Below are 23,924 nucleotides of genomic sequence, written 5' to 3'. Positions count from 1 at the left end.
CACACCCAGTGCCACCACTCACACCCCGGCCCACAGCAGGAAGTGAGAGCAACTCCACCCCGGCCCAGAGACCCCAGGACCCCCAGCACCCAGCTGCCCCAGCTGCCCTGACCCCAAACACTGAAGGGGCCACAGGCATCAGGCCCTGCCTGCAGAGCTGCCCTCTGAGCGGCGTGGAGGAGAGCAGCGGGCGCTGACGGGGCAGCAGGGGAGCCTGCAGGCCCAGGGCTGTGAGTGGCCACTTCAGATCCTAATCCTTAATATACACCCACTGAACTGAGATCCCTCACGCTGCCCGCCCGCAGCCCCAGGGCGACGATCACCTCTGAATGCTGCAGCCTTTCATCTGGATGCTCCCTGACAGCCCAGGGTGACAAACGGCTGCCGGAATAAGAGTCACCTGACCCATGCCAGCCCTCCAGCCACATGGGTTCTGCCCGCGCAGACTCGAGTCTGCTCGGTCCTGGGCATGAGGCTGGCCTTCCCGACCTTGCACGTGAACTGAGGACGTCGTGAGCACTGTGACCTTGACTTCCACAGGTGACCCTGTGGCGACACTTCTGCTTCCTGTTTCTGCCTTGTGTGTTGGTGTGAGGCCGCACGGGCGGCCGGCCTTCCTCCAGGAGACAGCCTGCTCAGTGCCTCCAGGGAGGCCTTGGGATGGTCCCCTCAGGTGTCCCCTGCCAAGGGTGTCTCAGCTGCCCTTGGGCCTCTCACTGTGCCCCAGCCTGCAGTGGCCACGGTGGCCTGAGGGGTCTATAGTGGGTGGCTGGCTCAGCCGGGATCCTGTTTCCCACCTGGGCTGCCCTCCTGCACCGGCCCACAGACCCAGGCCCACAGCCGCGTCCTGGGCGGCCCACCTGAGGGCCCTCGCCTGCTCCTCCTGGGCCTCCCAGGACCTGTTCCCACAGCTGTGTCTTCTACCCCACCGCGTTTCTCAAAGCTGCAGGGAAGGAGAGTGAAGAGTTCTAAGCAATGCAAACCTGCCGAGTGGGGAGGAAGCCCTGAGTCCACTCACTGGACTCTGCAGCTCAGGCCCCTCCAGGGCAGAGCGCGTCACTCTAGTCCCTGTGATCGCAGCATCCCGGGCCGGCCTTGCAGACCCTCCTGGCCACACCCACTGTCTTCACATCAGGCACCCAGCCTGCTGATCACTTGCTCTGGGGCCGGTGGACAAGCCTGTTGGCTGAGCAGACCCCCGAGGGTCTCTGCACCTCACACCTGTGGGCTGAGTGGACCCCCGAGGGTCTCTGCACCTCACACCTGTGGGCTGAGCGGACCCCCGAGGGTCTCTGCACCTCACCCTTCCTGGGTGCCCTGCTCCTCAGCCTGTCCCAGTCCCCTTCCACCAGCCCCGCTCCCAGGCAGGTGGACTTCCACTCCCCTGAGCACACATACGTGTGGATCTGAGCTGCTGGACTCCAGGGCTGAGGGCAGGAAGCACAGGAGTTGTCCCTCCTGGTCAGTGCCTGCTGGTCAGCCTGACCTTCTCACAGCAGAGGACAGCTGTGTCTGGCATGTGCTAGCTCAGCAGGTGGACAGTCAGGCCCCCATGGCGATCACAGAGAGCAGAGGCATGGAGGCAGGGGGAGGGAGGGACCTCAAACTGGAACCTCCCCAGTGAAGCGCAGGACAGGAGACTTCCGGTTGAGAATGCGGATCTGAGGCAAGTGGCTGGTGCTGTGTCCACACGTGTCCTCACCCACGCAGGTTTCTTGGACAGAGCATCCCAGGGCTCCCAGCCTCAGCCAGTCCCCTCCCCCTTGCCCTTGAGCGACCTTAGCCTGGGTCCACCCGATGTTACACTGTCCTTTGTGGGTTTTCCCTTTCACTACCTGCTGGGTCTGCAGGATTCTCAGCAGTCCCTCCCTGATCTGTGCAACGCACGCACGGGAGGAGCAGGTCACCTGGCTCCTGGGCCTGGTGACTACTAGGGGGACCAGACACTGGTCAAGCTGAGCCAGTCTCCCTCCTGGGCTCTTGGACGGCTCCAAGTGGGGCCACGGGGAGACAGGGGGGCATCTAGTGAGGTGCTGAAGCAGGTGGTGCTTCACCGGGTGGCTGCTGAGGGTGACATAGGGACACTGGGATGCACCAGGGCACTACTTCTGGGGCTGTCCTCAGCACTCTGGGGAGCATGGCTGCCTCCCCACCCAGTGGTCTTACCTTCCACTGCCTCACTTCCTCCAGAGGAGGGCCAGGCCAGGCCTCGGGAGAGACCGGGGCCGGGGCTGGTGTGTGCCACCAGCCCAGCTCCTGTGCCAGGCGTCCTTCCTGCACCCCGCACTCTGGCCTCAGTCCTCGAGCACGTCCAGGCACACTAAGAGCAGGCCACCGCCTCTCCCCACACGAGCCCCGTGTGTGGAGGCTCGGGACAGAGAACTCAGTGGGGTTGGCCTTCTCAAGTGTCTCCCAGCTGTGGCTTAGGAACTGGCCTCTGCCTGGCCTGCTGGAGGTGGCCGGGGCCATGCACTTCAGTCTTCAGGCTCCCCGGGGGGAGTCCATAGCTTCCCGTCACTCAGAGGAAAGACCAGGCTTCAGGGTGAGGCCTCGCTCTGGGGGCCACCGGCTTCCCCTGGCTGCTCAGCCCCTCGCGGGCACCGCCTTCCCTGTCTGCCTCTCCCTCCAGGCAGCCCTCCGGTACCTCTGCCCCCTCCCCCGGGCCCTCCTCCCCTGCCCTGGGCCTCTCCCTGCCCCCTGGCCTCCGGCTCACCCTTCAGGTCTGGGCCCCGAGCCTGCCCACCCCCAGCACGTCTCCCTCCCAGCAGCTGCCTTTCCTCTCTCTGTCACCCCTGCCCACATCACCATTCAGCCCCCCAGTGACTGGACGGGAAGCTGGGGGTCAGGCACCAGCTCAGAGAGGGCGTGGCCGGCCCTGGTGGTCTGGGGGATGCACACACAGCCAAGGTCCCGGGCCCTGGGTGCTGGCTTGCAGCCCCGCTCTGTGGAGTGGACGTGTGCAACTGTCCCACAGCCGGGTCACCTGCCCCACCCAGGTGCTCTCGGGCTCCCCGATCTCAGCCTGGGCTGGCGACCATGCCCTCACGTGGCGACCACTAGGGGGACCAGCGTCCTCCTGGCAGAGGAAACCAGCGGCTCTCCCTGCAGGAGTCTCCCAGAGCTCTCAGGCCGTCAGCCCCACTGCACCCTCCTGGGCCCCCACCACACATGGTGGCCTGGGCTGGAGGTCAGGCCCTCTGAGCCGGCATCTGCCCACACCTTCACCCAGCCTCTCATCTGGGTCATTCTGGTCCCCCTGTGGGGCCAGCTGCTTTGTGCTGTGATGAGCAATCTCTCTCTGGTAGGACCTGGGCAGCTGCCCTGCAGGCCAAGCATGAGCCCTAGGCAGGCTGGGGCATCAGCCCAGCAGGCTCCACCCCACACTGCGCAGGGCGCTGCAGCCTGGCTCCTGCCCGCCCTCCTCAGCCCGAGTGCGCTAATGAGGGCCCGCCAGGCAGGGGCCGCCGCGTTCCGCCTCTCCAGAGGCTGGTTCTCAGGAGAGGCTGGTCTATTCTTGACAGTCTCTGGCTCCTCAGGACCTCCAGGAGGGGTCAGGATTCCCAGTGCCGTGATTGTCACCGACTGAAATCCTGTTAGACTGACAACGCAGCAGATGCTGGTTTGAGCATTTCCCCCTTGGGAGCAGCTACCTGGCAGCCAGGTCCTCAGGACCACCTCCCGCAGCTGAGGTGAACGCCAAGGGTTTGCACGCCAAAAGTGCTCCGCAACACCCCTCTAGTGCCTGAAAGGCAGGTGCTGCAGGCACAGCCCTGTGGCCCCTCCTTTTCCATAAGCCATAGACTAAAGCTCCTCCCTCTGCCAGAGCCCTCCTGCCTGACCTGCTGAGAAGACGCGGGGGGGGGGGGGGGGAGGGGCCAGAAACGCCCACCTAGAGCAGAGCGCCTGAGCCACGGAGAGGGACCCTAACTCTGACCCTAACCTAACCCATATCCTGCAGAGGCGGGGCCTTGCTGAGCACTATGGAGGAGAGACACAGGGCTGACCCAGGGTCTCAGTGGCCAGCAGGAAGGAAGTGCCCCAGGTTCCTGGAGCCTCAGCACCTAGCTGGCTGATCTGCTTTCAAGCGACCCCTGCGTGGAAAGTGCGGTCCCAGGTGGCCCCCTGCGGCAGTCAGGTGGAGAGTCCCTCAGGGACCGTGTTTACTAGAGGCCCGCTCCAGGACTGGCGGGTGGAACCCGGTGCCTAGGTCACTGAGCACGGGCATGCACACCTGTGGGTGGAGGCCCCAAGGTGGTCCTGGACACAAGGGCTCAGCTTTGCTCTAAAGTCAGGACAGCAACAGACTCTTCACCCACCACAGGGCTTCGGCCACATTCAGACTCAGGGGCAGGAGGCCCCTCCATCAGCCATGGTGGAATGTGCACGGAATTCAGCCGAGATGCACCTGTAGTGACCGTCCTCACAGCCAGGAGGCTCCTCAGACACCTTCCACGCTCTCTGCCCAGGTGAATGCTGAGCCACACCTGCCAGGTGGTTTGTTTCCTGAGCCCAAGCAGGTGAGCTCTGCCCAATGGCAGCCTTCAGGGTTCTAGGCCTTTCCGCCTGAGGACAAGAACACAGGTGCCCCAGGGCAGGTCTGCTCTCCATTGCCCAGTGCACATGGACATCCACACCCTCCCCAGCTCTACCTGTCCTTTTGAAAAGAGCAACTGATAAAAGGTGAGCATTGGCTTCTGAGCTGGGGCCACAGGTCGACGCCAGGCAGCATTGTAGGGGACGAGGGGCAGCTTCCCCCTGGACCCCAGTGGCTTCTTTGCTGGTCTAGTTTGGAGCAAGGTGATGTTAACCTGCCCACTCAGAGCTGCAGATTCACTTCTGTGAATGCAGAAGACCAGAGGAATAGCCCAGCCTTCATGTGGGAAGAAGACACAATCAGCTCCAGCCTGGGTGGAGAACTGAAGTGGGGTCCCACTCCGTGGGGAGTCCCACTCCACCCAACCCTAGAGAAGCAGGGCCCTGAAATAGAGAGCACAGCTCCCGGAGGGCGGGTTGCAGTCCCTGGGCAGACTGAGCATAAACTCAGGCTGCTCAGAATCCCAGTGGGCCATTGAGGGTGGGTGGAAGCAGAGGGGCCCAAGGCAAAGGTCATTCCTGCTCTCCCTACAACAAGACTTCAGTGTAATGGAAGGCAACCATCCCTGGCTGCAATGGCGTTTTCTGTAGGTGTGGCCTTCGGCTCCATCGCAGCCCTGCTGGGCTGCTGCAGCAGAGAGACCAGGGATCGGAGCCTGTGCCTGGCCTAGGGCTGGGCGTCCTCTCCTTACCCTGGACACTGTGCTGGGCCACTGCAGCAGAGAGACCAGGGATCTGAGCCTGTGCCTGGCCTAGGGCTGAGTGACCTCTCCTCATGCTGGACACCTTGCCCAGAACTGTCTGCTTCTGCCTGGAAGTCTGGGCTCTCATGGGAAGCTAGCAGCTCCAGGGGTTTCAGATGGCACGACCCTCTTCGTCCCACCAACCCTGTGGGACTTGGCCACACCACTTTCCTCCATTAGCCCTGGCTGGACAGTGCCCCACATTTCCACCATGAGAGTGGGTGAAGTTCATATTTGGGCCGAATGTCCAAGGGAAGAATCATCCGTATTTACCTTATTTTTTCCTGATTCTTACAGGGCCCTGTCGGTGTCCTGGGGATCAGCTTGGGGAGTGCTGAGCAGAGCCGCCCGCTGGTCTGGAGGGAGGAGGCATGGCGGGCCCCTGGCCCCCACCCAGGCAGGGAGCATGGTGTCCTGGATAGCCCGGACTTGGGGGCGCCCAGCCAGGCGTCCCGTTCCCCACAGAGTCCAGCCTCGCCTGCCGCCCTCTGCCAAGGCGTGTGAAGTTCCAGCCCCTGCACCTCCTCACCAAAGGCCGGTCAGTCCTGGGAACGCTGGCCCCGCATGACCCTGGTGGAGCGGCTGTGGCTTCAGGTTTTATCCTAGCAGCCCCGTGAGCCAAGGCTCACCTTCCTGAGGGGCTCCCCTCCTGGGCACCCCGTCCCCGGGTTCAGTGCGCTCAAGCCGCTCTGGGAGGTCACCTGCTGCCCAGGCTCCGCCCCAGCCCACCACTCACCGCCAGCTCCAGGCAGCCGTCACCAGGCTCCGCCTTCTGGAGGCCCTGGCTGAGTCCCCCCCCCCCACAGGAACCACGCAGGGAGGTGTGTGGCAGCGGGTGACCCAGCGGGTGACCCATAGGGTGCTGGATTCATTGTCTCTACTCAGCAATGGACTGACAACAGGACGCAGAGCAGGCGGCTGGTTGATTGCAAAGGCGACAGAGACACATGTCCCAGGACTGCTCCGAGGCGGCGGCCCCAGAGCGGGGAGCCCCGTGGGGAGCTTCGGCCTGTTCTCTCTATGGCCTCTGGGATTTCCTGGTCTCCTCCCCTGTCCACGCGCTCCTCACTGTTGCTGATTGGTGCCCCTCTGCCCACGCGTCTGTTTTAGTTTTCCTGTTGGTCCCCCACTCAGGAGTACAGATGTGTCTGTCCCATTGGCCCCCTTGTGTCCACGGCACTTTAGTCAAGCAGGAAGTCGGCCTCATGAGGAGGCCCTCTGCACGCTCCTTGTTCTGGCCCTACCTGAGCTCCTCCCTGCTGCCTCTGGCCCCGGCTGCCTGGGCCCTGCCATCTCCCTCACTCCTGTCACTGCATCGTGTTCCCAAGGCTCACGCTGGTGTGTGGGGCCTGGGGCCTTTCCTGGACAAGCAACGTCCTGGGGTCTGGCTTGGGGGCATCCGTTCATCACTGGGTGGACACTTCTGCTTTCTGAACTGCACTACTGTGATCACCGCCTGCCTGGCGTCCTCACCGCCACACGTACCCACAGGCTGCTGCTCGCTCCTGTGCCCTGGGTGTGTCCGCAGCTCTGGGGCACGAGCGGGGTTGGGCAGCACTCTCTTCTGTGTCCAACAGCCTCTTCTGCCTTGTGCTCTGGGACCGTCCTTGGGCTGCACACAGCTGGGCACACGTTCCTGCCTCTGACACTGACTGTGTGTTCCACTTACTCAAAATTACTGGTGAGCCTGGGTTCAATTGCTGAGGGCTTTACGGTCCAAAAGACCACGGTGAGCTGCCCGCGTGGACAGCGCGTGACTTGTGTGGAACCCATCTAGAAACCCCACTCTGGGAGGGAGTTGGGGAGGCGGTGTTGGTGGGATGGAAGACCGTGCCCTGTTGGGTGAGCAGCTCAGTGTGGAGGGGGATTTCCTGGCGCCATGGGCCACTGCACCTCACCTTGCTGCCAAAGAGTCCTCAGGTGCCCCCAAGGGTGAGCTGCACGGAGGGCACAGGCTACAGCAAGCCTGCCGGCCCCCTCTTTCCAGGACACAGGTGTCATCAGGGGCTGCAGCTTGTTAATAAGGAAACACTTGGGAACTCACTCCAGAAACCATGTGATCACAAACCAGAGCCCAATCCCTGCACCTGGACAGAAATTCAGAGCAACAAGAGAGGCTGTGGTCACTGCAATCAGCCACTGTGGTTGATGGAGCTGTGTGGCCCAGCCTGCTCCCTCCGCCCCATGCAGGACTCTCACAGACGCGCACCCTGCATCCAGGTGGCAGGAGAGCACTCAGGTTGGCATCAGGTCACACATGCTGCTCTGTGTTCTGGAGGTCCTCAGAGGCATTGTTTGGTGAATGCCTGACGTTCCATGTTTCTCGGTCTTTTGCAATGCTATAACAAAACACCACAGGCCGGTGGTTTATAAAAAGCGGAAATGTGTTTTCACAGTTCTGGAGGTGGAGATCCAAGATCAAGGTGCTGGCAGATCCAGTGTCTATGACGGCCAGGTCAGAGGACCACCTTCTCACTGTGTTCTTACCCATAGGAAGAGGTTAGGGGTCTCTGAGGGGTCTCTCTTATAAGGGCACCACATGGTCCTTAAAGAAGAGGACAGTAACACAGTGTCCCTGAATGTACTTTCTGTTCCCAAATGCGTAGCCAAGTGGCCCTCGCCAGAGACCAAGCCCCCAAGCCTGTGAGCTAAAGACAGCTTCTTCCCTATGAGGTCGGACCTCGGGCATTTTGCTGCACTTAGGGGGGCAGCCCAAGGAGCAGGCATGGGCCGTTACAGCTTCCCTTCTGCTTAGCTCTTGGCTCGACGCACAGCTCGCTACTTCTGGGTCTTTCATTCTCACACACACACATGCACCCCTCCTGAGATCCTCCGACTGGATCCTGGTGTGAGTGGATCTGCAGTCGGTGTCTTCAGGAGCTGCGTGTCACTGTCACTGAGCCGCGCGGTGCGCTCTGGCTGGTTGTCCTTCCTGGCTTTGACTTTGATGGAGGTCTTTGTTCAGCTCTCCGCGTCGGGGACTGCTGAGCCTGGGCTCTCTACCGTTGGCTGAGTTTCCGTCTCACTGTTGGATGTGGCACATGGTCCACTTCTTGGAGAACTCTTTGGAACTTCTGGCCTCGCTCTGCCTGCATGCTGCCCTTCTGGTCCGCCTGGTTCCCGGAGCCCTCCGCCTCCCTGGCTGGCCCTCCTGCTCAGCCACTGTCCCCCTGCCTGGCCTGCCCTTGCTCTGCTGGCCCTCCTCAGAGCAGGCGTTTGGGGCACTTTCTTGTTCCACGTTTCACTCTGAAGCTTGTCAGTCAGTACCGTATGTTCACCACTGAGAGTCCACTGCGTCTGTCCTCTCGCAGGTCCACTCTGCTGTCCCGTCAGTCGTCTGGCTGATTCTTTGATCTATTTCAAAGTAAATTCCAGACCTCAGCTTCCCCAAGGCACTTCTGTCCCCACATCATGACCAAGACTTTGCTAATGGCATTTTTCATCTTGAAGGAAAATTCACATAGAATGAAATGTCCATGTATTAAGTGTTCGTTGGTGAGATTTAACAAATGAATGCACCTGCATAGCCAGGCCTTTGTCAAGATGGGGACGGTCCCCTGCCTGGGGACCCTCACACCTCCTCCCAGCCCATGCTGTCTGCCACGACACCTATGCTGGTACTCCCAGAACCTACGTTGGTTTTTACTGTAGACTTTCCTGTAAGCATGTGACATCGGCTTTGTGTGGCTGCTTCGCTCCACATGGGGCATCTGAGGTGGACCATGCCAGTCGCAGCCTGTGGTGTGGGTGAGCAAGATGGCGCAGTGTGGCGGGTCCAGACTGGGTTATCTGCTCCCCACTGCACCACCCCAAGCTGCTCTGCCCTTTGCTGGCTCCGCTGTGAACATTCCTGTGTGAGTCTTCCTGTCAGGATCGGACTCACTGTCCCTACCTAGGAGTGGACAGGTCATAGCACAGGTGTACACTGCCGGACGCTTCCAGCCGAGGACTGGTCCGCTTGCTCACAGCCTGGCCAACCCTCCTGCCCCCATCTGCCAATTCTAGCAGGTGTGGCAGGCAGCCCTGACCTCCTGAGTCAGAGGTCTAATGGTGCTGACCCTCCTCAGTACCTGTCAGGCACCACCATCTCCTCTCATGACGTCTGCAGGAGTCCTCCGCCTACCGGGGTGGCCGTGTCAGAGGTGACTTTGTTCCTGACATTTCCTGCACGCTGGCCATGGTCAGCCACGTCCGTGGTGATTGCTTTGCCTGACGTGGAGCCTGTCTGTCCGTTTTTCAGCTGGTCCCCCGTGCGTGGGAGCTCTCCGTGGGTCTGGTCTGGTCAGTCCTCTTTCTTCTAGGCTCGGTCGCTCCCCGGCCGTCTCCCTCCGTTGCCTGCCTCACAAATGTGCCGGATCCCGAGTTTTCCTTGGAGCTGTGTGGTTCCCATTCTCGTCCAGACCCAGGCACCGTGCTGAGGTCACTCTGTGAAGGTTGGTGAGTCCCCATGGAGGCTCCAGTCTCCCTGTGGAGTTCAGTGACTGCAGCCCCCTTTGTCCAAAACATTTTCCATTGAATTTCTTTATTGACTGGGTCGAAAATCAGGTGATCATAAAAGGCGAACTCCGTTTCCAGACTCCCCTTGTCCTCTGACGTACCTGTTCCTTCTTGTGCCAACATCACACTTTAGATGACCCGCACTTCATTGTACGTCCTTCCCTTTCCTTTTCTCGGAGCCAGGAGTGGAAGGCAGGCCCTCTCTCGCGCTGGGCCGGTGCTCACTGGGCTGACCTCCAGCGCTGGGGTGCCCTGGCCTCAGGCGGTCGGAGTTCTCCTGACCCTGCTCTTTTCAAGCTTTGCCCTGTGTAGTGCAGCAGAGCCTGCAGGTCTGTTCTAGAGCTAGAAGGACTCGCTGTGGCTGGGACTGACCGGGATCTGGACCGACCTGGATCTGCAGGCCACTGTGGGAGGTTGAATTCCCAACCACGCCTCCCTCCCCCTTGTCATGGACGACGTGGACGTGGCTGGCCTTTCCAGAGGTCAACTAAGGCGGATCTTTGGTTTCTTCTACTCTGTTTCTCCCGCTGGGCTCCTGTCCTGGGGGTGGCCAGTGCTGGCTTTAGCCCCGCGCCCCGGGTGTTTGATGCTGTTGGAAATGGACTTTCCAAGTGTCCACTGACGCCCATGGATCTCTGCCAACAAGCTCCTCTTCCATCCGTCTGGCACTGTCCTTGAGGATTTCTGGGTCGGCCACCTGGCCACCAAGTCTCTGGGAGGAAAGGCAGCGAAGGCTCTCTGTGGGTCTCCATGACAACTCCCCCTGCGGCCCTGGGGCGCTGCGCTGGGGACTGGGGAGCCAGAGCTGTTGCTGGTCCCGTCTTCCAGGGTGAGCGCCCCAGGTCCGTCACTCCCGGGCAGCCCCGTCTCTTTGCAGAAGCGCAGGACGGAACCCAAGTTGCCCGTTTCCTGCCTGCTGAGGACTGGTGCCTCCCAGGTGGGGCCTGTCAAGTGATCCGTTAGCACCTCCTGGAGAGGCCCTGGGCCACTCCTCGCTGTTGTTCTCACCCCATGTGTGAAACCTGACATGCAGGTGCGTGTGCAGGGGCAGAGATGAGGCACAGATTAGATCCATGTGCCTACGCTTGGGTTAGATTTGCTGATATCTTGCAGATATATTTTGAAATGTACTATCTACATATAGATATTATACATTTATTTATGTGTATATGTATAAAATACATACATCATACATTTTTATTTGTATGTAAAGTACTTATATATAACTTATCAGTAAATATGATATATAATTTTTATAATCATACATGAATTTAACACAGTATCTTAGGTGTAGATTGCTATAGTCAATCCTAAGCTATCATTAAAAATAGACTGATAAAAATAGAGGCGGTGGAGTTGAACTACAAGAATCATCCAACATGAAATGTGGAGTCTATTCTTACGAGGCAGAATCTCATGATTCCTTGAGTTGACCCTCTTTTTGAAAGAAGAAATACATTTTAGCATCTATAAGTAAGGACGTAGGAAACGAGAGTCCCCCGTGCTAGGAAGCCCTCCTGGCCACCGCGTGCGCAGCAGGAGAGACGGCCTTCCTCGCAGACCTCCGCTCTGGACACGGTTCACCTGCCGCTGGCAAATGACGTGGTGCTGCTTAGGCGCAGGGGCCGAGGGCCTGCCCCGAGAATCTGGGCCAGATTTATACATGATTGTACGTGTTGTGTGTTTTGTAGGTATCATATTTAGTGGTTATGTACGATCATTTACATATGCATTATTTATCGTACGGGAAGCAATTTATCTCATATATAATAAATGCACAAATGTAAATTCTATAGTCTACATTTACGTGTGTTTACATGTGCAAACATGGGTCCAAATCATGGTGTTTCACACACACACACATGAACGCAGGACCCGCGCTACCTGGGGAGGTGCTGAGTGGACGGTCCAGCGCCCCCCTGCAGCTCTGGGCAGCAGGTGCTGCTGGCCTCCCAGTCACGGAGGCTGCCTCCCTCTTGTGCTTTCAGAGTTTGTGGAAACGTGTTGTTTCCTCTTCAAATGGGCCTGGCAGGCGCCCACCAGCCCTGCCCCTCACGGGCTCTCCCCTCCGTTAGTGCTGCCCTCTCTCTGGGCTCCTGCCTCCTGCTCATGGCCACGTCCTTCGGGGGCTCCCACTGGGCTTTCTCTTCTCGTTCTTGTTTCTTTCCTTTTTTTCCCACTTTTTTATTTCTCCTTTCTAGACAGACATGACCGTAGAGCGTGGTTGACATGTCACACACGTGGACTGAGCACGACTTGTTCCAGTGAGCCCCACTGTAGTGGGTACATGATGTGGCCGCACACGGTCGTGTATCTGAACGTGAGAATAGGACAGACACTGTCTTTTCTATTTCCCTCCCCTCCCTTCCCTCCTTGTCTCGCCGTGAATTCCGATCTTCCCTACCTGCTTGGGAGCCAGCTTCCGCCCATCAGAGAGGACATTCTGACTTTGGCTTATTTCACTTACCATGATAGTCTCGGGTTCCATCCAGTAACCAGCAAATGCCATGATTTCATTCTTCTTTATGGTTGATTAATATTCCATTGTGCCTATATTCCAAACATTCTCAGCAAAATCTTTCATGAAGAAGTAATGAAAAACAAAAGAGAAAATCAGCAAAGGGGGGGACTACACTAGAAGAATAGTCTATCAAAGAAGAATGAATTAATTCAAATTAAAAACCAGAAATAAACCAAAATGACAGGGAATAAAAATCATCCCTCAGGGGGCACAAGGGAAGAACAGCGTTGCCTTAGATTAGGTGGAGGGAAGTGATGGGAGGGGAGGGGTGTGGGGATAGGAAAGGTAGGGAATGGAACAGACATGGTTACTGTGTGTATACCATGTGATTCTGCAACACTACACTCAGGAAAATGAGAAACTATATCCCATCTATGATATATCAAAGTGCATAAATGCATCCTGCTGTCATGTATAACTAATTAAAGCAAATAAAAAGAATTTTAAAAATCATTTATTATTTAATGTTAAATAATAAATAATAAATGGCCTACATTCATCAATCAAAAGACATAGATTGACAAATTGGTTTAAAAAACAGGACCAAACAATATACTGTGTCTAAGAGGCAGGAAAAGACAGCCACAGACTGAAGGTGAAAGATGGGAAAAAACTTATCATTCACACAGATCTCAAAAACAAGCAGGGGTTTCTGTCCTCATATCAAATCGACTTCAAGTCAAAATGAATCAGAATGGACAAAGAAGGACATTTCAGACAGCTGAAGGGAATTATACATTAACAAGTAATAACAACTTTAAATATTTATGCCCCAAATAAAGAGCATCTGTGCACATGAGACAAACCCTTCTCAATTTCAAGAATCAGAGAGGCCACCGCACAATAACACTGGGTAACTTAACACACCTCTCTCCCCACTGGATAGATCCTCCAAATAAAAACTAAATAAAGAAAGCAGAGAACTAAAACACACAATTATTAATTTAGACTTAATAGACATACATAGAATATTTCATCCATCAGTGAGCGAATACACTCTCCTCTCAGCAGCACAAGGACCTTTCCCTAAAATAGACTGTGTCTTAGGCCACAATGCAACTCTTAGCAAATACAAAAAAATAGGGATAATACCTTGAATTCTGTCAGATCATAATGGAATGAAATTAGAAATCAACATTAAAATAAAAGATAAAAACTACTCTAACATCTGGAAGCTAAATAATAGACTATTGAATGACCAATGGAGAGAGGGAGATGAGAATAGCCCCAGGACATATCAAGATCTCTGGGACACCATGAGAGGGTTCCAAGAGGAAAGTTCATCGCATTCAGCTCATTCAGTACCATAATAGAAAGTTACCAAATAAATAACCTAACCTTACATCTCAATGCCCCAGAAAAGAAGAATAAATCAACAACAAAAGCAGTAGAAGACAGAAATAATTAAAATCAGAGCCGAAATCAATTAAATTGAAACAAAAAAAATTCAAAAAAATCAATGGAAAAAAAGTTGTTTCTTTGAAAAAAATAAAATAAAATTGACAAGCCTTTAGCCAAGCTAATGAAGAGAAAGAGAAATGTCAGATTACTAAAATTTGTGATGGGAAAGGAAATATCACCACAGACACCACCTAAACGCAGATGATAATCAGAAATTACTTTGAAAAATCTATACTCCAATAAAATAGAAAATCTTGAATCGTTGACAATTTTCTGGAGACATGTGACCTACCCAGATTGAATCAGGAGGACATAGAAAATTTAAACAGATGAATTTCAAGCAATGAAATTGAAGACAATTTCAAAACTTTACCATCAACGAAAAGCCCAGCACCAGACAGAGTCTCAGCTGAGTTCCAGCAGACCTTCAAAACAGAACTAACTGCAGTGCTCCTCAAATTATCCCATGAAATAGAAAAGGAGGGAACCCTTCCAAACTCATCCTAGAAAGCTAGTATCACCCTGATCCCCAAACCACACAAACACATCAAGGAAAGAAAACTTCAGACCATTATCCCTGATGAACCTTGATGCAAGCATCCTTAAGAAATAAAGGAAAATCACACGTAAAGGAATATTAAAAACATAGCACTCCACGATCAAGTGGGATTCACCCCAGGGATGCAGGGTTGGTTTAACATATAGAAATCAATAGACTGAAAGACAAGAATCACATGATTATCTCCATAGATGCAGAAAAAAGTATTTGACAAAATCCAGTATCCATTCATGCTCAAAATACTCCGTGAGTCTAGAAAAACTAGAGATAGTAGGAACATATCTCAACATTTGTAAAAGCTGTGTATGTTACGCCCAAGGCCAAGATAATCCTAAATGGAGAAAAATTGAAAACATTCCCTCTAAAACCTGGAATAAAACCAGGATGCCCTCTCTCACCACTTCTATTCAACATAATTCTGGAAACTCTAGCCAGAGCAATTAGACAAAAGAAAGAAATTAAAGGATACAAATAGGAAAAGAAGAGCTCAGACTGTCCCTATTTACTGATGACAAGATTCTCTGTACAGGAGACCCTCCACTGAAGGCATCTAGAACTTCTTTGGTTTCTTAAGGGTGGAAGATCAGGCCAATGATTTGAGACTTTTCTCATTTGAAAATAGACATTTGTGCTATAAATTTTGTTTTTATTCCCATCTAGGTCAAAATGCTTTCTAAATTTCCTTTTGAGCCCTTCTTTGACCCCTGGGTTATTAATAAGTGCATTGACTACTTCCCAGATGGCGGAGATTTTCCACGGCATCTGTATCCTCCTGGGCAACGCTGAGCTTCTCCTCAGCATAGAAGCGGCAGGAATAAGTGGATAGAAATGGAAACCCCTCCTCTAGGATTGCTTGCCTCTATTTTTTTTTTTTAACTTTCCAGGTTAAACTCATGTGGGGCTTCTTTCTGCATCTTTTCCAGAAGGTGCTGCTTTTTCCTTTATGAGCAGGACGACAGAGTCTAGCAGGAGCTCCCCAGCGTACCAGACTTGAAGGCTGCATGCCTCGGGCCAGGCTCTGTGTGTCACTTGCTGTGGTGAGAAATCCCCTGGGTTCCAGGCCCGACTCCTCTGATCACCTCTAAAGCTGCCAACAAGAGGCTGAGCCCATCCAGAGATCTGGATTTCTCCTGGGATCAGAAGCTTCCAGGACTTCTGCTTTGCCTGTGGCTGCAGGTGAGCCACGGGCCTGGGCATGTCTGTTCCGCCTCCTGGGCTGTGTGTTTGGGAGGCCCTCCAACCTAGGGACCACGCCCACTGGCTGATTTCTGCACCCCCGTTTCTTGGGGACAACTTCTCCAACGCTGCTTCTGATTTAAGAATGCAGATGTGGTCTCCTCTCCTGCATTCTTTGTGAGTTTTATGCCTTTTTAAAAACCCCTTCCTTTTCATTGCAGGGCGTTGCAGAAGGAGACAAAGGAAGGGAATGAATGCATGGGTTCAATCTGTCATTTCTTCCCTGTGCCCATGCTCACAGGACAAATGTCAACATGTCTCTCCCACATGGACAGGGCCACCTGCCACCTGGGCACTCCCCAGCGTGGCCTTCCCCAGCAGTTCTGGTGCCCAACCCACAGACCTCCCAGCCGCTGGGCTGCGTCGTGCAGTGCCTCTGAACCCTCGTGCATTCTGTTCTGGTAGCTGCTCATGCTCATCCTCCGTCTGCGAGGCCCTGGCTCTGTGAGGCTCCACTACAGCAACACCCACGAAGGTCCCCACAGGCTAGATGCCCTGCTGGGTGGTCCCAGAGCAACTGGGCTGCTGGGAGCCGTGGCCTTTGCCACCCAGCCTGCCAGCTCCCCTCTACCTTCCTGCCCTAGACACGCTCGGCACAGGGAGTAGGGCCTCCGTGAGTCATACGTGAATCATAAATGCTTGGGACAGAGAAGAGGGAGGGAAGCTGCTCCTCTGCTTGGACTCCTCCATGTAACTCTGGGAAAATAACTGTGTCCCTCTCAAAGGAAGGAGACCTTTGAGTATGAGTGCCAGAGAGTGCAGGTGCGAGGACAGGGGAGGCCTCCCCAGGGAGGACAGATCTGCTCCTGCTCTGACGAGGGGCACCCGCCCTCCCCAGAGAGGCTCTGCCCTTTGTGACACTGAGGTCACTCTGAATGCCTGCTCAGCACTCACCTTGAAATTGCCCTCAGGACAGGGCCACCTGATTTAAGAATGCAGATGCCGTCTCCTCTGTGTCTGAGAATTACCAACTTGAGAAGCTCCAAGGCCTCTCGACTCCCCTACGCAGCATGTGAATATAAATCAAATTCGGGTGCCGGGAAGGAAGGCCACCAAACCATGACTGCAGTCGCCAGCTCTGAACTCCAGCTCTGAACTGCAGCCCAACCCTCAGTCCCACCTGGGAGGTTCAGGAATAGACACCATGATCGCAGTTGCCTTTCTGACTGCTCCATACTTAATCTGCTTAGGACCTGGTCACGTTTCCCAGTTGAAGTTCCTAGGAACGCTGTGAGTGTAAACGTGCTGTGCCGCGATGGCGTGCTCGATGGGTGTCAGAACACACACCAACTGGGGAGCCTCCTGCTCGTCACTGCTCAAGAACGCAGCCCCGCTGAATGACATCGACTCCATCAGAGCACCCTCTGAGCACTGGAACCTGCTGGGACGCAGCCTGCCCAAGCCCCACTGCCTTCCTGGGCCGGTGACGCAGCGCGCTGGAGACCTCTTTCCCACATGCACCATCTGGAGCTGCCTGGGTCCTGAGCTGTCCTGCCCTGACGGAGCCCCACCCAGATGGCCCAGGGGTTGAGGCTGGGGGAAGGGCAGGTCCGGAGCTGCCCAGGAGGGCACTGGGCACATCCTGCTCTGTGCCGGGCTCTGGGAGTCCTGTTCAAACAGGCCGCTCCACAGGCAGGGCCAGCAGGCTGTCCTGCCCCTCTGCTGGGTCACTCAGGCTGGTGGCGGGGAAAGGCGTCCCATGTGGAGCTGTGAGGCCTAGGAAAGCCCTGGGATGTGGCCCTTGGGGCCACCTGGACTGACTCAAAGCCCAGCTCCAGAGGACAGGTAGTTGTTCCTCTGGTCCCTCAGGGCTGGGCTGTGAGGTGGGAGCCCATCCTCAGGGCCCCTCCAGCTCCGACACAGCACCCACTGGCCTGCCCGGCCCAGTAGCTGAGGTTTGGGAAGGAGGAAAGCAGGGTGGGCTTGGGGCCTGGAGGAGGGCAGCAGCACTGCTTTGGAGATGCCCTGGACAGAGGAGGCCCTCAGCCAGGAGGAAGGAGGCGGGGCCAACAGCAGGGCAGTAGTACGGTCAAGGTGGTCCAGACAGCACTGAGCTTCAGACACATCTTGCGGAGAGGCAGACCCTCCCAGGGCAGCAGGCCTGAGCCTAAGCAACACCTCCAGCCCCCGAGACCTGGGGTGTGGGCTCTGGATGGAGTGGGGCCTGCCAGGGCCAGCATATGCCCTGGCTCCAGCAGGCTGGGTGGGCACAGTGGGGAGCAGCGTCCCAGCTCCTGGCTGGCCGTGCAACAGGGTAGCTGGGGCTGCCCCAGGCACTGAGATTCCGACAGCTGGACTCTGAAAGGCCGGATCAGGAGGGGGCAGCAACACAGGGCCTGCTCCACTCTGGCTGGGACAGCAACAGCAGCCTCACCTGCTGGGGATCCGCAGTCTGTTGACGTCGAGGCCGTGAAAGGCAGGTGAGCACGCGGCAGGGCCAGCTCAGCCGACCTCAGCCTGGGGGCGGGGCCTGGGGCGTGCGGAGCGGGCGGGGCCTGGGGCGGGATCCGCTCGTGGGCGCCAGAGCTCCATCTGCCAGATGGGGGTCATGGGCGGATCCCCTGGATGCAGGGCTGCGGGAGGATCTGCTCAGCTCAAATGCAGGGGCAGGGACTGCTCAGAGGCCAGAGCAGAGTCTGCTCTGAGGGGAGTGGGCTGGATGGGGAGGTGAAGGGCGGGGTCTTCTCGGGGGAGCTTTGCCCCCCTCCAGGGGCCTTGCCCCAGACGGAGCGCCATGTGAGCTCCAACAGCGGAAAGCCCAAGTCCCACCACAGGATGGTGATGCCCAAGCTGCCCCAGCCCTCAGGAGGGTGGGGACAGGAAAGGGAACACAGACCTGAGCCCTGCTGGGGAGAGCACAAAAGGAGCCTGGCACGGAGCCAAGTCCCTTACCTGTCCACCCCACCCCCGAGGCAGCAGCATCTGGATTGACAGATGAGGCTTTGGGCTCCCAGAGGTTGCCTGACCACGGAAGCTCACATCTAGGAAGTGGACGCTGTGAGTGCAGCATTTTTCCAAGGAAACAGGACCTGCGAGGACGCCCTCCAGGGCTGGGTGCTTCTCCGCGGGCTACAGGGGTTGACCCCACCCACTTCCTGGGAGGGAGCTCCTATTTCCCAGGTGGGCCGCAGGTCCAGGGCTGGGTACTTGGGCTGCAGAGACACATCAGACTCAGGACTGCGGACCAGCACAGAGGCTGCTCTTCCTGGGGTCCGGCCACTGGCTCCACTCCCAGCACCCGGGGTGGATCTGGGGATGACACCTCTCCAAGGGTCACGTCTCGCAGTAGCCCTGCTGGGTCAGGCAAGGCAGGACTCAGGCCACGCCTTCCTGAATCTCCACTGAGCAGAGCAAGGGAGAATCCTTAGCTCAAATGCTTCAAAGAAAGCCCTTCAAAAAAAAAATCTTAATAAAAGTCACAACTATTCAGATGAAACACAAAAAATTTAAAAATAAAATAACCATCCTCCCATCTCCTGGTGACATCCTTCCAGTGATGTTGTGTCTACAAAGCGGAAGTGACAGCATCACCGAGCAAATGGGGCACGTGACTTTCACCACTGAACTAAAGCTTGGCACAGGGAGCAGGAATGGCCTCCAGGGGGGCTGCCACCCCTCAGCAGTCTCATGTCCCCTGGTGCCCCAGTCATCCAGGACAGGGGCTGTGCAAACACAGAAGGAAGTCCACACTGTCCCCAGAATCCAGCTCGGCTCTCCAGGCAAGGTTGGTCCCTGGAGGGCCCAGTCACCGGCCATGGATGTCTGTCTGGGTGTGAGGGGTTCCACCCATGGCCTGCCCCCTTAGACTACTGAGGGACCAAGGAGCAGAGACTGTGGAAAGTCACATCCGGGCACATGGGCACCATGGGAGTGTGGAGCACTTTCAGACTGACCCCTGGAGTGGAGTCTGGGGAGGGTGCTCGGCCCCTAGGGGGTGGAGCAAGCAGCCAGGTCCAGTTCTTGAGGGAATAACTGCCCCAGGCCAGCTCAGCCAGAGGCTTGGGTTTTAGAGGCTTGTGAGGCCCAGGGAACCCGAGGGCAGGCCGGAGCACACCAGGGCCTGGCTCACCAGGGGGACCGGAGGTGGAATGGGTATCAGGAGTCTGCAGCACAAAGATGGTCACTGAAGACCTGGGACTGAGTGAGGCCCACCCCACTGCCCCTCAGGACGTTGGTAAGTGAGAAGAGAAGAACAGGAGAAGGAGGAGGAGAGACTGACCAGGAGTCCCAAGGGACAGGACGTGACAGTGTCTAGAGGAAGAAAGGCCACAGCTGGCCAGAAAAGTGTCAGAAGCAGGCTCCTGTTACCTTCGACATTCTGAAAAGCTGGAGAGAGATCAAATAAGTCAAGGGTGAAAACTGTCTCTTGTTTGTATTCATTTTTATATGAAATTATAGAAAAAGTATAGATACAAATGCACACACCCATATCTCACCCAGGCTTAACAGGCACAGGCACCTGGCCACGCGAGCTCCAGGCGCCTTGGTGGTAGGACAGCAGCTGGATCCAGCCCAAGTTGTTACACGTGGATGGAGCTATAGCTCTGGGCCCAGGAGAGAGACTGGCTGCTGGACCTCTTACCTCTGGCCACCATTCTGTGGCCCCTGGATGAGCCTTGGAGGGGATGGCTAAGAGCGGCCTGGAGACCCTCATCCCCCCACCCCTGAGCCTGTCTTCACCCAACCCAAGGCAGAGACAGACCCAACCTGGACCTGGAGCTTTGGGGACCCAGACTTAGGCCACAGGGAACACTAAACCAGGAAGTAACATTTAATCAGCCCCAGCTTCGTCGTCGTTGGGTTGTCTGGAATAAACCAAAGCCAAGCCAGCGGTCCAGAGGCCCGTTCCCACACCCCGCCCCCTCGGCTCCCTGTGGTCTGTGGGGGGGCCTGCCAAATTTCACCAAAACCAGGAAGATTATTGCCCTAAGAACTTCACATGATAAACAATTTGGAAGTTAACATAAAATAAAGGGTTTAAATGAATAGACTTTAAAATGGCAGAGACTTAAACCCCGAGGACCCATGTTATATGTGAATAAGACACAGAAATGACTGTGCAGGTGGCTGGCCCTGAAACTTAACAGAACTCGAGGAGCCAGTGGGAGGTAGAGTCCCAGGCTGAGCCATGTGCAGCCAAGCTCAGGTTTGGAAGCTGACCCCGGGTCCTCAGAGTGTGACTGCTGGGTGACAGCATCCTCAAAGAGGTGGCAGACCGAAGTGTGGTCCCTGGGCCCAATCCCAGAGGACCAGAGTCTTTATAGGAAAGATCAGGGTACAGTCATGCAGGGAGGGCGACCGTGTGAGGTCGTCCTGCACGAAGATGCCACCCACAGGCCAAGCAGAGGCCTCTGAAGGAACCACCTGCTGGCCTGGTCCATGGACTTCCAACCTCAGAATTCCAGGGACAAATTCCTGTTGTCTGAGCTGCCCGGTCTGCAGCACTCTGCTTGGCAGCCCAACAGACAAATGTAGTAGTGTTGATAAATTATCCAGACCACAGCACGGAAAGACAGACAGATCCACAGCAGATAAAATGAAAAAGAGAAAGAGCTGGGAGGACCGACACACGAGAGAGGAGTCCTCGAGAGGAGGCTGACCGGGAGGAGTCACCAGCAGTGAGGACCTCATCCCTCAGCGCCAAGGAGCCACAGAGCCAGAGTGGAATTCACCAGGCCACGTGTCCACATGTGCTCGGCCCCTCTTCTAGCTGGTCGTCCTCCCTCCTGGGCAACAAAGCTCACTCACACTTCCCAAAGGCCTTGCATCTGCAGGTATGCAGCCAGGACCCCAAAGACTGCAGCTGTCCACTTCTTAGGTGCCCAAGGGGGCAGTGTGGGCAGCTGCAGGTGAGGCTGGTTTCATTCTGGCCCTTGCTCTTAGGAGTGGCTCATGCTGATGTTGGCAGGAGGACAACAGCTTCGAGGCAAATGTGCAATGACTAGGGAGTGGACTTTACCCAGTGGACCTGAAGGAAGAAATGGGACCTGGGTGGTGAGTGTGCACAGCGTGGTCAAGACACGGGCCCTGCCCTGGGTGAGGAGGGAGGCAGCTGGCAGAACAGCAGGGAGCAGCAGGCACCTGCTCCCAGGCCAGGGAGAGAGGTCCCAGTGCATTTCTGTCATAGCAAGTTCCAGCAAAGAGTTGTGAGTGTCACTGGAGTGGAGGGGTCAGACCGGGAGAGGCTGGCAGGCTGGGCATTCTCAGGAGATCACCAGTCAGTGTGAGAAAGACTGCAGCATATCCCTGGGGCTACAGAAGGCTATGCAGGGCTATGCAGGGCCATGGGGGGCCATGGAGGGCCATGGAGGGCCATGGGGGGCCTTGGGGGGCCATGGAAGACTAGGGCTATGGAGGGCCATGGAGGCCATGGAGGGTCATGGAGGGACATGGAGGGCTATGCGGGGTTATGCGGGGCTATGCGGGACCATGGGGGGCCAGGGAGGGCCATGGAGGGCCATGGGGGCCATGAGGGGCCAGGGAGGGCCACGGAGGGCCAGGGAGGGCCATGGGGGGCCATGGGGGGCCAGGGAGGGGCCATGGAGGGCCATGGGGGGCCATGGGGGGCCAGGGAGGGACCATGGAGGGCCATGGAGGGCCATGGGGGGCCATGGGGGGCCATGGAGGCCATGGAGCATTATGCAGGGCTATTTAGGTCTATGCTGTCTAGAGTTGTGGAGGGCTGTGGAGGGGTTGTGGACGGCTGGGCAGGGGCTGTAGAGGGTGCTCTGTGAGGCGTGGGGGCAGTGGATGTGGCCATGAGCAGTGAATTGGGAAGTGCTGGGTGGAGGCCGTGTGTGGCTGGTACAACGGGAAGGAACCGCTGCTGCACTAGCTCAGGTGGGGGAGGGCAGTGGGCAGGCCCAGGAGCAGGGCCCCTCCACTCTGCATTCTGTGAGTGAGCCTTGGCTCTGGTGCACAGGGGTGGGGATGGATTCCAGGGAAAGCCCTGCGTTTTCCATGGAAACTGAATCTCTGGGCATCCTGGGAAGGGGAGGGGCTGAGCAGTAAGCCAAGCCCGTGGGTCAAGGCCTGGGGAGGGGAAGGGGCCAGCTCCACTCCAGCCAGCTGGCCCTGCTTGGAAGCCCCCCTGCTGCGACACTAGAGGACTTCCTGATAAAGATGGAGAGCTACTCCTCGCTGGAAGAGGGATCAGGGTGCAGAGATCCATGTCCCCAAAACAGCACTTCACAACATACTTGACAGTGAGCTCCCGAGGAAGGACCCTTAAAATCAGAAATTAAAAACCGTCACTTGCCAACTACACAATCATTTAACTCAATGAGTCATTAAGGAAAAGAAGAGGCCTCACCAGAGGAGTGAGGGTGTCCAATTCTCAGAATATGCTGAAGGGGAAAAACTGTTGCTATTTTAAACCTTAAAAGAATCAGCTGAAAATTCAGGATTAATAAGAAGTATCAAAAAAAGAAGTAGGGTATAGAAAGAAATCCAATAATTTCTGTGGGCTTAAATAGGCTGGGAAAGCACATAATCAAACACATGAACAAGTTTCACAATTGCATTGAATATCCCACAACAATGAGGAGGAAACCAAACCCTAAGAATCAGGGCTGTGTGATCCGCCTGAGAGGCAGATCACAACAAAGCTCACTCACACTTCCCCAAGGCCTTGCACCTCGTGCAGATACGCAGCCAGGGCCCCAAAGACTGCTGACCTTCACTGATCTACACGCTTAACACGTTAGCAAGGAAAACAAATTTAGAAGGAAATATTTGGGAATTAAATAAAGTCCCCTAAAATGTACTTGAAAGAAACAAGCAGCATACGTTATCACACAGGATGAACCAGCTCGGCTTTAAAACTCATAATGAAACCTCAGGGATGAAGCCAGTGCCACCCTGGTGCGCTGACGGAAGGAAGGGTCTGAAGGATCGGTGACAGCAGCCCCTGGGTGCTTCCCGCAGACAGAATCCACCAAAATGTGGAGGGAGCGGCTTCTCCGTGTGGGCAGGTGAGGGACAGTCCACCAGCTACGGTCAGCTCCTCACACACAGAGCAAATGCTAGAGATGAGTAGTGGTGACAGAGTGGCCTGTGTGTAGAAGCATATCCAATGAACAGAACCCAGAGAGGATGCTGGCAGGACTGCTGAGTGAAAGGACATGAATTAAGGACAAATGGGAAATGCGATCTGTCGACCCCCCAAATTGAACACATATGGTGAAAAACCCAAGAATTCAGCTCCTCCTAAACAACACGCCCAGTTTTGTACAAGATAGTCCTTTTTCTTTTGAAAACATCAAAGTGGTTAACCCTTCGCTCAGGTGAGAGCAGCTGGAACCGACAGGCCTGTGGGCGCCAGGGAGAAGGCGCAGGCACCTGGAGGGACCCATCCTAAGGGAGCCAGGGAGGC

Source organism: Marmota monax, unplaced genomic scaffold (assembly GCF_021218885.2).
Source record: "Marmota monax isolate L192 unplaced genomic scaffold, Marmota_monax_Labrador192_F-V1.1 WCK01_AAM20220418_F8-fsc00298, whole genome shotgun sequence".
NCBI classification, from domain to species: domain Eukaryota; kingdom Metazoa; phylum Chordata; class Mammalia; order Rodentia; family Sciuridae; genus Marmota; species Marmota monax.
The sequence above is the reverse complement of the archived record's forward strand: the minus strand, read 5'-3'. Positions refer to the sequence as shown.